This window comes from Loxodonta africana, chromosome 8 (genome assembly GCF_030014295.1).
Source record: "Loxodonta africana isolate mLoxAfr1 chromosome 8, mLoxAfr1.hap2, whole genome shotgun sequence".
Taxonomy (NCBI): Eukaryota; Metazoa; Chordata; class Mammalia; order Proboscidea; family Elephantidae; genus Loxodonta; species Loxodonta africana.
In genome coordinates, this window is record NC_087349.1 from 101,396,045 (window position 1) to 101,411,853 (window position 15,809).

General features: G+C 41.3%; 1 protein-coding gene across 1 annotated transcript in view; it reads left to right on the forward strand.

Moving 5' to 3' along the window:
- The first annotated feature begins 13,709 nt into the window (after positions 1-13,709).
- Positions 13,710-15,809, forward strand: part of RALA (RAS like proto-oncogene A) — a 90,800-nt gene continuing 88,700 nt past the window's right edge. The window contains exon 1 of the mRNA XM_003406893.4: positions 13,710-13,848. The gene's annotated coding sequence lies outside the window, so the exon portion shown is untranslated. The remainder of the gene's footprint in view (positions 13,849-15,809) is intronic.

A 15,809-nucleotide genomic window follows, 5' to 3' on the forward strand; every position in this document is an offset into this window, starting at 1 on the left:
CTACATCAATTTTTATGGACTAATTGGCCATCACTGAGTTCTTTTTACTGGAAAATGGAAACAGGTGTGCTACAGTCTTTTGCCCTAATTTCAGGGCTCCAGGTTAAAAAAAAAAAAAAAAAAAAAAAGAGCCCTAGCGGCAAGAGCTAGGTTAAGAGCTCAAGCAGCTAACCAAAAGGTTGGCAGTTTGAATCCACCAGCTACTCCTTGGAAACCCTACGGGGCAGTTCTACTCTGTCCTGTAGGGTTGCTGTGGGTCAGAATTGATTCGATGGTAAAGGGTTTGGTAAAAAAATCATTGAGTGACTTTGTCCTAGACCACTTGAAAAGTCCTGCACTTTTAAAATCCTATTGTTATATTAATTTACTGCTTCCATAATTTTTAAGAAAATTAATTTTAATTAAATTTAAGTTTTTCCTTTTTTTTCTTTGAGACTTTTTGTGCTTAAAAAGAGAAAGTTTTAGCACAAAATCAAAAGTGTAATAGCAAAAGAGTGTTATGGATTGTATTTTAAAATAGCCAATTAAAAATAGCAAAAATTAACAAATAATAAAAAATTTTAAAATAGCCAGTTCAAAAATATAGAGACATTTGGGGTTTAGACTTCAAATTTCACTTAATACATTTTTTGCAACTAAAAAAATGTTAGTGTATTAAGTCCACATGTAGTTAAGAATTGTGTTTAATATTGAGAAACCTTATGCAAATTTGAAAGGAACAGAGAATTCTAATCTCATTCTCTTTGACAAAGATTAGTTTGTGGCTCATAGCAAGAACAAAAGGAAAAAATGAAAGTGTTATTCTGTGCTATAGAAAACTACTCCAGCCTTGGTGATTCTTGCTGAGTATGGGGGTGGAACCGAGTGAATGGCGAGGTAGAGATAACACTCTAGTTGCTATATTAGTGCATACCATGAGGGGTGTGCCCAGTATTTTCTATCAGGTGTAAAGGCAAATTAGAAGATTCTGGACACAATACTAAAATAACACTAAAAAAAATGAAGATTCAAGAGAACATTGTTGTTGTTGTTGTGTGCTATTGAGTTGATTCTGACTCATAGTGACCCTATAGGACAGAGTAGAACTGCCCTATAGGATTTTCTTGGCTGTAGTCTTTATGGAAGCAGATCACCAGGTCTTTTCTCTCACAAAGCTGCTGGTAGGTTCAAACTGCCAGCCTTTTGGTTAGCGGTTGGGTGTTAACCATTGTACCACCTGGGCTCCTTCAGAGAATGTTATTCAGTAGTTACGAGAGCCACATAAAACTGCTTAGCAAAATCCAAAATTCATAAAGTTGTGTGATTGGTGGAATATAATCCTTTTGTAATTTGTATAGAATTTAGGAGAAATATACTTTCTTGTTTTCTAATGTCACTTTTAAATTTGAGTCTTTCAAGAGATAAATGATTCAATTTTACTGTTTTATGAATATTTGGCATTTTTTACCAGTACAAGTTGATTTCAGTGTTTCATTTTCTGTTAACAATTACATGACATATCTGAGTTCTTCCCACCCTTGTTATTCTATGAAAATATTAAGTATTCTCAACATCATGGATTATCCTTTTTTCACTGCTTCCTTCATATCATCTACTCATCCAAATTATAATGTTTATCTAATGCCATAATTTTTCCCTATTTTGGGACTATCTAGATCATCTCCTTTGTCCATTTGATGTGATAGGCAGAATAATTCCTGCTCCCCCTCCTCCAAGTTGTCTTTGTCTTTATCATGGAATATGTGAATATGTTATGCTACATAGCAAAGGGGAGTTAAGGTTGTAGATGGAATTGAGCTTGCTAATCAGATGACTTTAAGATGGGAGTTTATCCTGGATTATCCAGGTATGCCCAATGTAGTCACAAGAATCCTTAAAAGTGGAAGAGATTGGAAGAGACAACCAGAGAGATGGCAGTGTCAGAAGAACTTAGCCCAACCTGCTGGCTTTGAAGATGGAGGAAGGGGGCTACAAGCCAAGAAATGCAGGCAGCCTCTAAAAGCTGGAAAAGGCAAAGAAGGGGATTCTCCCCTAGGGCCTCCAGAAAAGAATGTACCCTAGCAATACCTTGACCCAGTGAGGTCCATGTCAGACTTCCGATCTATAGAACTGTAAGATAATAACTTTGTGTTCTTGTAAGCCACTGAATTTGTGATAATTTGTCACAGCAGCAATAGAAAACTAATAATTTGTCTGGTTTGATCTGGTGTTTAGACTTTCCTCTGCACTGATTCCATTTCTATTGAAATCATTAAAAACCCTCAGATCAAACTCAAAGATCATAGTTTATGTTCACCTTCCCTTGATTTCTTTATTTCTGTCAACAAATTAATTTAATTAAGAAAGCTGCCGAATAACTTTGAAATTAACAAAGGTACCCATTGTTATAAGGTATAAAAGTATGCAATTAAAACAAAAATTGACTCCTAAGAAAGGTTATGAGTGAAATGACATTTGCCTATAGTTCTAAAATCTTTCAATAGCTAGTAATTCATTGAATGCCTATGAAATATTCAGCGCAGTTTCTTAGAGAAGTTAAAAATTGGGACAACATCTATAACAAAGTCCTTGTTTTGGCTGCCTAGGGAATACATAGAAGGTACCTGTGTTGAGCAGGTGACTGGTGAGAAAAGAAGAGGAAGGAATTGGAGAACAGGAAGTGAAAAGTAGAGTGAGTAGAAGGAAAAGAACGTTTAATGGATGATTTTTAGAATGGGGAAAAGGAGGAGAATAGAAAACACACAGGAGGAAGAAAAAGTGTCAAAGGTAAGAACTCTCAGGAGATAATCAGAGGATGATCTTGTCTGTAATAAGCACCCAACGAATAATGACAGGATGAATCTCTGGCGGTACTATGATTTCTTCTCAGCAGAGAGCCAAGAAGGAGGTTAATGTTCTTTAACATAAATAGGATTAAGGTCTCATTAAAGTTTTTTTTTTTTTTCTGGAGTTTTACTCCATATTACAGATGTTTAATAATTATGTACTAATTCTCAGTGTCTACCAATAAGGGGTCTACCAAGCCTTCAGAAACGAATCAGATTTGGAGTCCAGACAAATGCTTTTAACAATTCTTTCATTAATTATACAAGAGACTGGGCAGTCGTAGCTGCAGAAATTATTAGATAATTTATTTATACAATCAATACTCATTCTGAGTATTACTTGTCAGAATTACAGATCTGGGATTCATTTTACACCACAGTCAAATCTGATTCATGAGCCTAAGGATGAAGTCAGATTTTTAAATCTTTCCAATCACTGTAGAACATACAGACAATAGTCTAACACATTAGAGATCTAACTTTTAGAAAAGTTGCATGTCCCCTTTTCCACTCGCCCTTCCCTTTTTATAAATACAAGTTGTCGAAGAAAGCAATGAAGGGAAATTACAGGATGTGAGCCATGCCACAGACCTAGAGAACAGACCTCTGCCAGAGAGTGGGAGGACTAAAGGCTGCAGGAGGAAGAGGTCTGAAAGAAGAGAGGGGACCTGATAGATAACACAATGAGACACCTGGAAAGTATGAACAATTCCTGGTTAGCAAATTTATAAGTAAAACTACAAGGCAAATAACCCAAAGATAAGCAAAATCTTTAGAAAAGGAAACGCAACCACACTTTTCTATTTGGTTCTGCAGTAAATAATATTTACATTATCATAGTCATACACATGAAGTTCCTGGGTACTACAAACGGCTAATGTGCTTAGCTGCTAAGCAAAGGTTGGAGGTTTGAGTCTACCCAGAGGTGCCTCAGAAGAAAGGCCTGGCGATCTACTTCCAAAAAATCAGCTAGTGAAAAGCCTATGACACACAGCTCTGCTCTGACATGCAAGGGGTCGCCATGTGTCAGAATCAGCCAGATAGCAACTGGGCTTTTAATGATGTAAAGACTGGTTATCAGTTTATTAAAAAATAATGATGTTACCAAATTGAGAGGATGGGGAAATGTGGAGGGACATATGATAGAGCCAGCTCTTTATCTATCAAAACAGGAAGTCAACAAATAATATTCAAAATTTAAAAAAACAACACGTGACAGCGTAAGCACATTATGGAGAAAGATGAAGGTAAATACTAGAAGAAGCAAGAGGACGAATAGTACTTGTCCCTGGGGAGAGGGACTTGCAATCTTATTTAATTTTTTTTTAGCTATGTGTATTAATTTGCTATTTATTTACTTATTTACTGTGGTAGGCTAAAGAATGGTCCTCCAATGATATCCATGGCCTAATCCCTGAAACCTGTGAATATGTTACTTTGGATGGCAAAATGGACTTTGCAGCATGATTTTGAGATGGGGAGATTACTGGTGGGCCCAATGTAATCACAAGAGTCATTATACCTTTGGTCCAAAGGAACTAGATCGTGCCCAGCTATCACTGCTAACCGCTCTGATGAGGGACACGATAGGTGGACCCTGATAGAATAGAAGAACACAGAACAGAACTCATATTCTTAAGAAGTCCAGACTTACTGGACCAGTTGAGACTGGAGGGCTCCCTGAGACTGTTGAAAATAATATTTAAACCTTGAACCAAAATTATCCTCTGAGGTCACCTTTTAGCGAAATAACAGGTTGACACATAAAACAAAGGGTATTACCCATGAATACAGTGCTCCAGTAAAAAACCTTCTATATGAGACCAAAAGGTCAATAATCACCGGAAAGCAAAGATGAGAAGATAAGGGGGCAGGGAAACTAGAGTACTGGAAACAGAGAAACCAGAACACAATTAAAGAGAATTTGACACATTGTAAAAATATGACTAATGTCACTGAATGATTTGGGTAGACATTGTCAAACGGGAACCTAATTTGCCGTGTAAACTTTCACCAAAAACACGGTAATATTATTTAAAAAAAAAAAAAAAAAGAATTATTAAATGCAATTCAAAACGAGAAAGAAAAAAAAAAAAGAGTTTCAGAAAAGGCAGGCAAGAGGGTCAGAGGAAGAGAGGAGATGTAGGAGTAGAAACAGAGGTCAGGGTGTTGTGATTCCTGGCCTTGAAGACAGAGGAAGGGGCCACAAGTCAAGGAATACAAACAGCCTCTACAAGGTGGAGAAGGAAAGGAAATGATTCCTCCTGGAGCTCTCAGAAGGAGCACAGCTCTGACAACCCATTTTAGACTTCTGACCTTGAGAACTGTAAGATAAATTTCTGCTGTTTTAAGTCACAAAGTTTGTGGTAATTAGCTACAGCAGTAATAAGAAACAAATACATTTATTTAGAAGATAAAACCAGAGGTTGTAAGAATGTTAAATCAGAGGAAGTAAAACATGCTAAGAAATGAATTAGAGAAAACTTACCATCTGCTGATGAAAACAGAAGTTCAAAATAAAGGAATAAATTAACCTGAATTAGAAAGGGATGACAATTGTAAATTTTATGATTATGTGGTTGCTCATTATACCTTGGGGGCCCTGGTGGCCATGTGTTTATGAGCTCGGCTGCTAACCAAAAGGTCGGCAGTTTAAATTCACCAGTTGTTCTTTGGAAACCCTATGGGGCAGTTCTAGTCTGTCATATAGGGTCACTATGAGTAGGAATCAACTCAACAGCAATGAATCTGGGTTTTTTTTTTTGTTTGGTTTATTATACATTGGACAAGATTAGGTAATTTAGGCCTAATCATACGTCAGTCAACGCTTAGCCACATTCTAATATTCGTTTCCATATATACTTATCATCCCTTTTCACTTGTTTCTTTCCCATTCCTCTGTGTGTCTTCCCTCTTCCTGTCATTGACACACTGTTGGAGTAGCTGTCTGGTTCCCAGTGATTCTATCATATTCTGGAATGGCCCTCAACTCTTGAGGCGAGAGTGGCAGACACCATGCTTATGTTCTATGAGCCTGTCCCCTGGCTCACGGATGGCTGATCTGGGAGTGGGCACGTGGTTCCTGCTAGACCATTCAGAGCCCTTCCCTAGGATTTACTGAAGGGAACAGGAAAAAGACATTTAGCCTTCTCTGGTGTGGTGGGACTCATGAGGCCTGAAGATTGGAAGGCATCAGTGGCCATATGGAGTCAGTCATTCTACAATGGAAGAGATTGAAATTAATCTACAGAAAGAAACAGAGACAACATAGGGAAAAAAGAGTCTTGGTTCCAGTTGTCAATGAGGATCATATGCACTCCTGCATTTTCAAAGTGTCTTAGTCACATAGTGCTGCTATAATAGAAATACCACAAGTGGGTGGCTTTAACAAACAGAACTTAATTCTCTCACAGTCTAGTAGGCTAGAAGTCCAAATTCAGGGTGCCAGCTCCAGGGGAAGGTTTTCTCTCTCTGTCAGCTCTAGAGGAATGTCCTCATCATGAGTCTTCCCCTGGTCTAGGAGCTTCTCAGCCCAGGGATACGGGATCCAAAGGACACACTCTGCTCCTGGTACTACTTTCTTGGTGGTAATGAGGTCCCCCGTCTCTCTGCTTACTTCTCTCTTTTATATCTAAAAAGAAATTGACTCAAGATACAACCTAATCTTGTAGATTGAGTCCTGTCTCACTAACATAACTGCCTCTAATCCTGCCTCATCAACATCATAGAGGTAGGATTTACAACACCAAGGAAAATCACATCAGATGACAAAATAGTGGACAATCACACAATACTGGGAATCATGGTCTAGCCAAGTTGACACACATTTTTGGGGGAGATAATTCAAGCCATAACACAATGTCTTGCTTTTTATCCCCCATTTCTATGAGCTACTCTAATATCACTTCCTTTTTTCCTAAACTAGATTTAGCTGGCTTTCTATCACACACAGCCAAAAGACAGAGTATTCTATCATCGGGGTATATACAAATGCTTCTGTTCCCCTTTCCTTCAGAGCATATGGCAAGATTGCCCACTTTGTATAGGCACGACTACGTGACTTACTTTGTCAACGAAGTAGGAGTGGAAGTATGTCACTTTAAGAGCCAGTGCAAGATTTGACAGGTTCTCTTCACCTGCAGTGATTGTGGAAACATGTGTCACTCGGTGCCTCCAACGGCTAGGTTCCTGAGTGGCCATGAGGAGCAGAGAATTCCTACGAAACCAGCACTGGACGTGCAACATGAGCAAGCAATACACTTATGTGACGTTAAGCCACTGAGATTTTGCAGTTTTCTATTACTGCAGTATAACCTAGCTTACCTTGATCAAAACAGGCGACACTTATATTCACAATATTTTTTCATGATTCATTCATCTAAAAAATTGGAATATTGAGCCAATATAGGTTCTAACAGTACATAAAATAGATACAGTCTCTGCCCTCCCAGTAAGAAACACAATAAGTAATTCCAACATAGTGTGATATGCACCAAGAAAAGTACAGGACACAAGGGGAGCACATGCCTATGTCACTTACAGTAGTCAGGAAAGGTATGGAAAGGCTTCCTGCATGAAGTGACATCTAAGTCATGATGTGAAAAATGAGTAGGAGTTACTGGGAGCAGGGGAAGAAGATGGGACGGGTTGCTTTCTGTCCAGACAGAACAACAGGGATAAGAATCCAGAGAGAGGCAGAATTGGTCCTACACATTAATTGCCTCTGAATCCCACCCTTTACCTTTTCTAGGCTGAATTAGGACTATAACATATCTTCTGATTAAGAATAATGTGAAGCTATTATATGTAGTGGTCTTAATTGCCCGCCAACAACTTAATTTCAGAGTACTGGTATCTTTGGACAGCACTGTCCATGCTCAGAATTTATGCGATGGCAATTGCTTTGTGTTTTTTTTTTTTTGTATTTTCTGCATTTGAACCTAGCATTCTATAGGAAAAAAATGAAAATGAAAAGTGCCGCTGTTAACAACAGAATAATTAAGACAAAGATCCCCACAGTAATTAGATTTGCTTATAATCATGAATCTTTAGTCTAAACCCAAGTGTGAAGGAAAAGAGCAATATGAAAGCACAGTTAGGAAACAGTAGAAATTTATCCTTGACAATTGTGTCTAAAACATAAAATTTAGTGGCAAAGGAAATACAGAGGTTGTTAAAATGACAAATTGGTAGTTACCATCCAAAAATGCTCCAATGATTCAAACACAGAAAGAACATGGTAAAAGTGGGAATAGGGATACAGCTTACTGTATATACTTTTAATTTCTGTACTTAGACTGCATTATGTAGAAAAGCAGGTAACTACTTATATCTTTGGAGTTGAATGTGTGTGTGTGTCTGCACTAAAGGAAATCATAAGTAATCAGAGATGAAACTCCAGACGCACACAGACATTAGATTGTGTAAAACCTTGCATGTGAAGATTTCACACTATCCTAAAATTAATGGAGGTTGTGATGGTTAAGGTTGTGTGTCAACTTGGCTGGGCCATGATTCTCAGTGGTTGGCAGTTATGTAATTGTTATGGATTGAATTATGTTCCCCCCCCAAAATGTGTATATCAACTTGGTTAGGCCATGATTCCCAGTATTGTGTGGTTTTCCTCCATTTTGTGATTGTAATTTTATGCTGAGAGGATTAGGGTGGGATTTTAACACCACCCTTACTCAGGTCACCTCCCTGATCCAAGGTAAAGGAAGTTTCCCTGGGGCTGGGCCTGCACCACCATTTATCCCTCAAGAGATAAAAGGAAAGGCAAGCAAGCAGAGAATTGGGGACCTCATACTACCAAGAAAGCAGCACCAGGAGCTGAGCATGTCCTTTGGACCTGGGGTCCCTGTGCCTGAGACGCTCCTCGACCAGGGCAAGATTGAGGACAAGGGCCTTCCTTCAGATCCAACATAGAGAGGAAGCCTCCCCCTGAAGCTGACTCCCTAAATTTGAACTTTTAGCCTACTTTACTGTGAGGAAATAAATTTCTCTTTGTTAAAGCCATCCACTTGTGGTATTTCTGTTATGGTAGCACTGGATGACTAAGACAGTAATGATGTAGTTATCCTCCACATGAGCCGATGTGATCAGCCAACTAGTTGTAACGGGAGTCTCCTCCTGGTTGTGGCCTGCATCCAATATATATATGGATGTTCTGGCAAAGCTCACTTGCTTGCTCTGGAGCCTGCACCCAGTTCATCATCATCTAACCTCTGGCTCTTGAGACTTGAGCCAGCAACGTGTCCTATTGCCCGCAGCTCTTGGGATCTGTTGGTCTCCAGAGCCTGTGATCCAGCAGTCTGCTATCCTACCTGCCAGTCTTGGATTCGTCAGCCTCTGTAGCCTGTGAGCTAGTGGCCTGCCATCTGCCCTGCCATCTGCCCTGCCAATCTTGGGTTCATCAGCCCCTGCAGCTACATGAGCCGGGAAAAGCCTCCAGCCTGACACCTGATCCAAGAACTTGGGACTTGCCAGCCTCTACAGCCACATGAGCTGTTTCCTTGAGATAAATCCCTCTCTTTACACATGAATATATACACTTTGAAAAAACCAAACCTGTTGCCGTTGAGTTGGCTCTGACTCATTGTGACCCTATAGTACAGAGTAAAACTGTCCTGTAAGGTTTCCAAGGAGCAGCTGGTGGATTTGAAACTGATGACCTTTTGGTTAGCAGCCGAGCTCTTAACCACTGTGCCACCAGGGCTCCAGAGGAACTTGGTAAGACCAGTGAATTCCATTAGCATGTGCCCACTGCTGCACTTCATTTGCTGTGAATACACCTATGAGGCTTTTTTTTTAAAGTTATTACATTGAAAGTGGAAGCCCTGGTGGCGTAGTGGTTAAGAGCTATGGCTGCTAACGAAAAGGTCAGCAGTTCAAATCTACCAGGCACTCCTTGGAAACCCTATGGGGCAGTTCTACTCTATCCTATAGGGTTGCTGTGAGTTGGAATCTACTCAACAGCAATGGTTTTATATATATCCATATCTATGTAAAGTTAATGTACACTCATATTTTTTATAAATTAGTATATAAGCATGTGCATAAAAATATATACACTATATAACCATAAATATATTTAAATGGATTTATATACGCATAAAACCAAAATCAAATCTGTTCCCATGGAGTCAATTCCGACTCATGGTGACCTCATGTGTTACTGAGTAGAACTGTACTCAACAGGGGTGTCCTGGCTGAAATCTTTATGGAAGCAGATCGCCAGGCCTTTCTTCTGTGGTGCAGCTGGGTGGTTAGTAGTCAAGCACAAACCAATTTCATATGCATAACCTTTCAAAAAAGAATGAAACTATCAAAGTAATGAGAAAAATTTCATTTACCTTCGGAATAAACATTGGACAAACTTCACAGTTTTTCCAACTAAACAGTGATGGGCACGACAGATGATTCACAAGAAAACATGTAGCTGAATGTAAATTCTGTGTGGTTCTACAGGGATACGAGTAATGACAAAATCATACCTGCCTTGTACTTCCCCCAAAGTAGACAGTAGCTATAATTAGCAGTGAGCTTACATCACTAAAATGTCTTTTTACTCTTTTACTAACATACCATAATTGTTTATGCACAAGGCATGATAAAAATAGAAATTAAACCCATGAGTCAAATTTAAAATATGCTTTTTTATATACATATATGATATATATATATATATAAAAGCATATTTTAAAGCAGAATCCTTCATGTTCTCCGAGGTGTCCACACAGCAAATTTAGAAATGCCTATGAGTTCTGCTGGATATTAGTGCTATTATTAATAATATGTGCTTACAATTATAACCTTTCATCCAAGTACCTCAAAGAGCTTTTAAAGCATTAATTTGTTATTTCTTTTAATACCTCTGAGGGGCCAGCTAGTAGAAAGTTATTATTATCTCTATTTTACAGCCAGAGAATCTAGGGCATAGAGAGGTTAAGTGACTTTGCTAGGGTTATATAGTGATTAAGTAACGAAAAAGAGACTGTGAGTTAATTCTTCTCGTTTACAGTTTAATACATTACCCATTACATGGTCATTTAATACACTTAAATATATTTCTATTCTAGGAAAAATTAGAATAATATATTTGAATAATCAACAACTAAAAGTTGATGAAAGAGTTCCTCATTTTTGTGTCAAAAAATGTTGCTATACAGGGGTATAAAGTAAAAACTAATAAGTAGTCCTTGGTTTGCCACCTTACAGGCCTTTTGCTATTTGTGGCTTTCTGAAGCTTCTGCTCAAAAAGAACCATTCTATTTCATACTGCTTCATGCTATGTTAGCATAGCTGTGAACAGCCGAGGAGCAGCTGAGACAGGCTGACTAATGAATCTGAAGTTGCCTTTCATTGTGTTCCCATTGCTCACTCTTCTTGAACTCATCCTCCTCTAGTTTTCCACTCAAATTATCTGTATAACTCACTATTCTCAATCCTTGGCCCATAGCCAGTCTAACTAAATTATCTCACCGATGAAATAAACCAATTTTTATTATTAAAATATCAACAGAGATAATACTTCATTGTATGAGTTTACTATGTTATACCAGTTACCAATGTCATATTCAGTTTCTGGTAATACTGACCTTTACAGTCCTTTGAAGACAATCAAGTATCTGACTCTTGGCCTACAGACAGCACATACCATCCCTTGGGAATTTTTTTTTTTTCTTAATGATACATTGTTGTGTTTTCAGTGAAGGTTTACACAGCAGTTTAGGTTCCCATTCAACAGCTTCTGTACAAGTTGTTCAGTGACATTCTTTACAATACGTGGACATTCTCATTACTTTTGTCCTGGCTGTTCCATTTCCAGTAATCTAGTTTCCCTACCCCCTTACATTCTCATCTTTGTTTTAAAATAATTGTTGACCGTTTGGGCTCATATAGGTGACTTTTTAAAGGAGCACAGTACTGATGGGTGATATTATTTTTGAGCCAATTCATTATATAGCTACAAGGTTACTTCAGGAGTTAGTTTCAGAGTATCTCAGGGCAGCATTCCTGGGGAGTCCTCCATTCTCAACCAGTCCAGTTGATCCGATTGTTTTTTTGTAAATGAATTTGAGCTTCTTCTGTTTCACATTTTTCCCCCATTCTATCAGGGTCCACCTATTGTGGCCCCGATTAGAACTGTCAGTAACGGTTACTGGGCATAATCTAGTTCTTCTGGTGGGAACTTTTTTTTTTTTTTTAAATGTAATATTTCACCAATTTTCCCAACTTAAGGTAGAGAGAAAGAAATGGTTTTGAAACCGTGTTCAAGGACGTGAGATGCATGATCTGCTTTGACGTGGTAACAGTAGCCCAGATCCTCCCTAGAACTCTAGGCCCATAGAGCAACTGCCATAGTATAGCACCACGGATACCTCAAACCCACCACCTCCAAAACTAAACTCATTTTTCTGCTCCCTCCACCTTCCTCCCCCCCTTCACCCCCCCTCCCCCCCAATTAATCTGTCCTCCACCAACAGGATAGCTTAAATCCTAAATCTGTTCAGAGGCATTCCTCTACTTGAATCCTTTAGGGGTTCCTCACTGCTTAACCATGGCATGAAAGTTCATTCTTGGTTTCTGTCTGCTTCTCCAGTTTCATCTTCTTCAGCAACTCAGGCTTGAACTTTAAATCCTGTAAATACTCCTCATTCCTCTCGGCACACATTATTTCTTGTCTCTGTACCTGTGTACATGCTGCAAGTTCTTTCTATTCCAATTCCGATTTGCCATTCCATCCCCTATTTTTGTGCCTGAAAAATTCCTATTTATCTTTCAAACTCTAAGCCAAAGTCAGTAAACTCATCCATTCCTTCCTCTGTATACCTTGATATCCGTGCTTCCAATCATAATTATTTGCTTTCATATCTGTCCGCCCACTAGGCTGGGCTGGGCATTCCTTGAGAGCAAAGATTAAGTCATGCCCTGCACATAGTTGGTACCCGTAACTTTTTTGGGGGTGGGGGGGAGAGGAGAGATAAGAGAATGAACGTCGCGAGATAACAATGTGTAGCTCCCAACAGATGTTATGCAAACAGATCTATTTAGCATCTGTGGTGGAATTTAAAAAGGAACGGCTTCTAACTTCAGTTCCCAAATCAAAGTGCCGTGGGGCTGCAGGCTGATCTCAGTGCCACACCAAGCTCCAGACCGCTGTGTCCAGGAGGGTTCCTGAGCCACTCAGAAAGGGCTCCCTGGCCACCTGCGGAGGCGAGTTCTTCAAGGGTCAGCAGTTAAGCATGAGGCCCGCAGCAGCCAACGGGACCCCCCAACCCGGGCAAGCGACTGACCCAACCCACCTCTTAGGGTTCGGCCCGCATCCAGCCACGTTGCCGGCTGCACTCTAGGAAACCCTGGCCACAGGACCCGGGTGGTCTCCACCCTAATACGACTCGGGAGAAGGGGCTGCCCCGGTAAAAGCAAGATGGCGGACTCAGCTCTCCCCTCCTTCCCCCAAGAACCCCCTCCTGGTCCCCAGGAAAGAGACGAGGCAAGGACGTCGCGGCGCCGACGCCCAGATCCGGGAATCTCCGCAAGCCTGGCGGCCACGCCCGGGCCCCCGGGAGGTGACTTCACCTCGCGGGACGCAGAGCCGAGGTGCGGCCGCCCGAAACGCGGCGCAGACAGCTCTAGGGACCCAGGGGGCGGGTCCCCGCTAGCCCTCACTATCCCGACCATTGTTCTTCAGCCCTGGCCGGTGTCCGCCCTACTCGCCGCTCGCGGACAGGAAGTTACTCCCCGGCCGGCCCCGCCCGCTTTCCGGCGCCCCGGAAGTGATCTGCGGCGGCTGCTGCAGAGCGGCCAGGAGGAGGGTGGATCTCCCGAGAGCTGAGCGCCGGGAATCCTCCTCCTCTTTTTCCTCCCGCCGCCCAGGATCCGCCGCCGCCCGTCTGACTCCTCTTCAGCCGCTCCCCGGCGCGGTGCCTTTCTGAGGACAAGGGCGAAGCACTCTCCGGCCGGAGTCAGTGCAGCCGCGGCTTCCGAAGCCCGTGGGGCGGCGGACCGGCTCGCGGTGCAGGTGAGTGATGCCCGCCTTGGGCGCCCCGGGAGCGGCTTGGGCCGACAGAACGGCGGCGGGGGTGTGTCCAGGCGGCGGCGGGCCGAGGCCCAGGCCCAGGGCCCGGCTGCCGAGATTGCACATCCCGCGTTCTGCCTGGGGGACGAGCCCGGGCTGGAATCCCGGGCGCCGCGTTCGCGGCTGTGCGGGCGATTGCGCCCCCGAGAGCTGGCGGCTGCGGCGAGGTCCCCCGCGCCCGGTAGCACCTCCGAGTTAGTCTCGCCGGAAGGTCACCCCGCATCTCTGGGCCGTCCCCGCTCCGCCACGCCGAGGTCCCCGGGCGGTGCCGGTGAACTGGGGGGACCCTCCGCCGCAGTCCCCGCGCCTTCCTCCACCCCCTCCCTTCCCTTTCTTTCCACTCCTTTGCGAAAGCGGTTGCTTTTTAAGCATCTCTGCCGGTGTTTTGTGCCAGTTAAAGGAATGGCTTTTTCAGCCTGAAGTTATTAGACGCTCCGCACTGAACTGAATAGCAGATCCTGAGCTCTTGCACAGGTTTAACCCGTATTCGGGTAATCTAAGCTATGAAACGAGGAAGCAGAGAGTGTAGATATTTTCGGTTGTAGAGATTTATTCTCCGTTCGTTCTTAAAGGATTTCCAGATGTGGAAGACGTGAACTGTATGCTTTAGCCAGGGTACATGTGTGTAAGTGGGCAGGGATGACGGCGCAGAGGTGGCAGTGTTGTTTTAAGATTTAGGGAGAATTAGGGAGTTAACTGGCCTTTGCTGGGAAACCTGAATGTCCAGACTTGTGAGAGCTCATCCAAGTGTCATTGAGATAGTGTGAGAGCTCCAGTGCCACACCCTACTTGTCGAGCTGAAAAGCACCTAATTTACAAATTATATTTGGTGTGGGAGGGAAAAACTTCTCTAGGGAAATGCTTTTTTTTTTTTTTTTTAATTTTCTGTGATGCAAAGGCTTTCTAGTTTTTTTTAGTTTCTTTCTCTCCTCCTTTAAAAACTGAGTTTGTATGTTACACTTAAAAGCAAACCATCCTTTGAAGAGAGTTGCATTAATGTATAAGAACAAATTTGGCGTTCTTCTTAACAGAACGTGTCATAAGTTAATCTTTTGCTAAAAGCAAATTACAACTTGAATCATGTTCCAAAAATCGATAATGAATCTCAGTAAACTCACAGTAGAAGGCATTCCTTTTGCCTTATGCTTATTAAAGTATTTAAATATATTTTATTAGCTTATATTTTTCTGACACTACTAATACAGAATTGTTATAAAATAACTTTTGCGACTCTTAAAACATTATTTTTGGACCTTCAGTTTCTTCAAGACAGAAGCCATGTCTTATCGCTGTGTGTCCATGTGGTGTGCCTAGAACTTAGAAGCTACTCATACATTTCTTTACTGAATGAATGAATGAATGAGTAGGTGGTCTCACAGTGGCTTTCCAGGAGTCATTTATTTTTGTTTGGTTAGATTTTTTTTGTTATTGTTCCGATTTCTTGTACATAAGACTTTGCTTTTCTTTTTGTTCTTCAGCAGGGTCAAAGAACAATTCAAGAAGACTCTCTTGTCTGCTAAAACTTTATCTATCCTTCTCTGAAAGGTTAAAATTATATTTGGGAGATTATGAGGGGATGTTATAATAAAATTTATATTCCAGTGTTAAATGCTTACTACTTGAGGATGTTTGTCCGGGGTTATCAGGAAAGAGATTTATATAACTTCTTGTTTTGAGTTGATAACCATACCCTATCTTAAAGAGGAAATTGGGAGTTACCACTGCTTGGAAAACATGATGTATCACAGAATTGCTTAGAGTGGCTGGTTCTTCCTGTGGATGCATGAAATCTTCTGACATTCTAATATGACCTTGGCATAGTTTATGAATAGCTACATTGACTTTTCTTTTCAGAGATCCATATGCCGTTCCATAGTGTATCTGCTTAGCGTGCGTCGTCTATA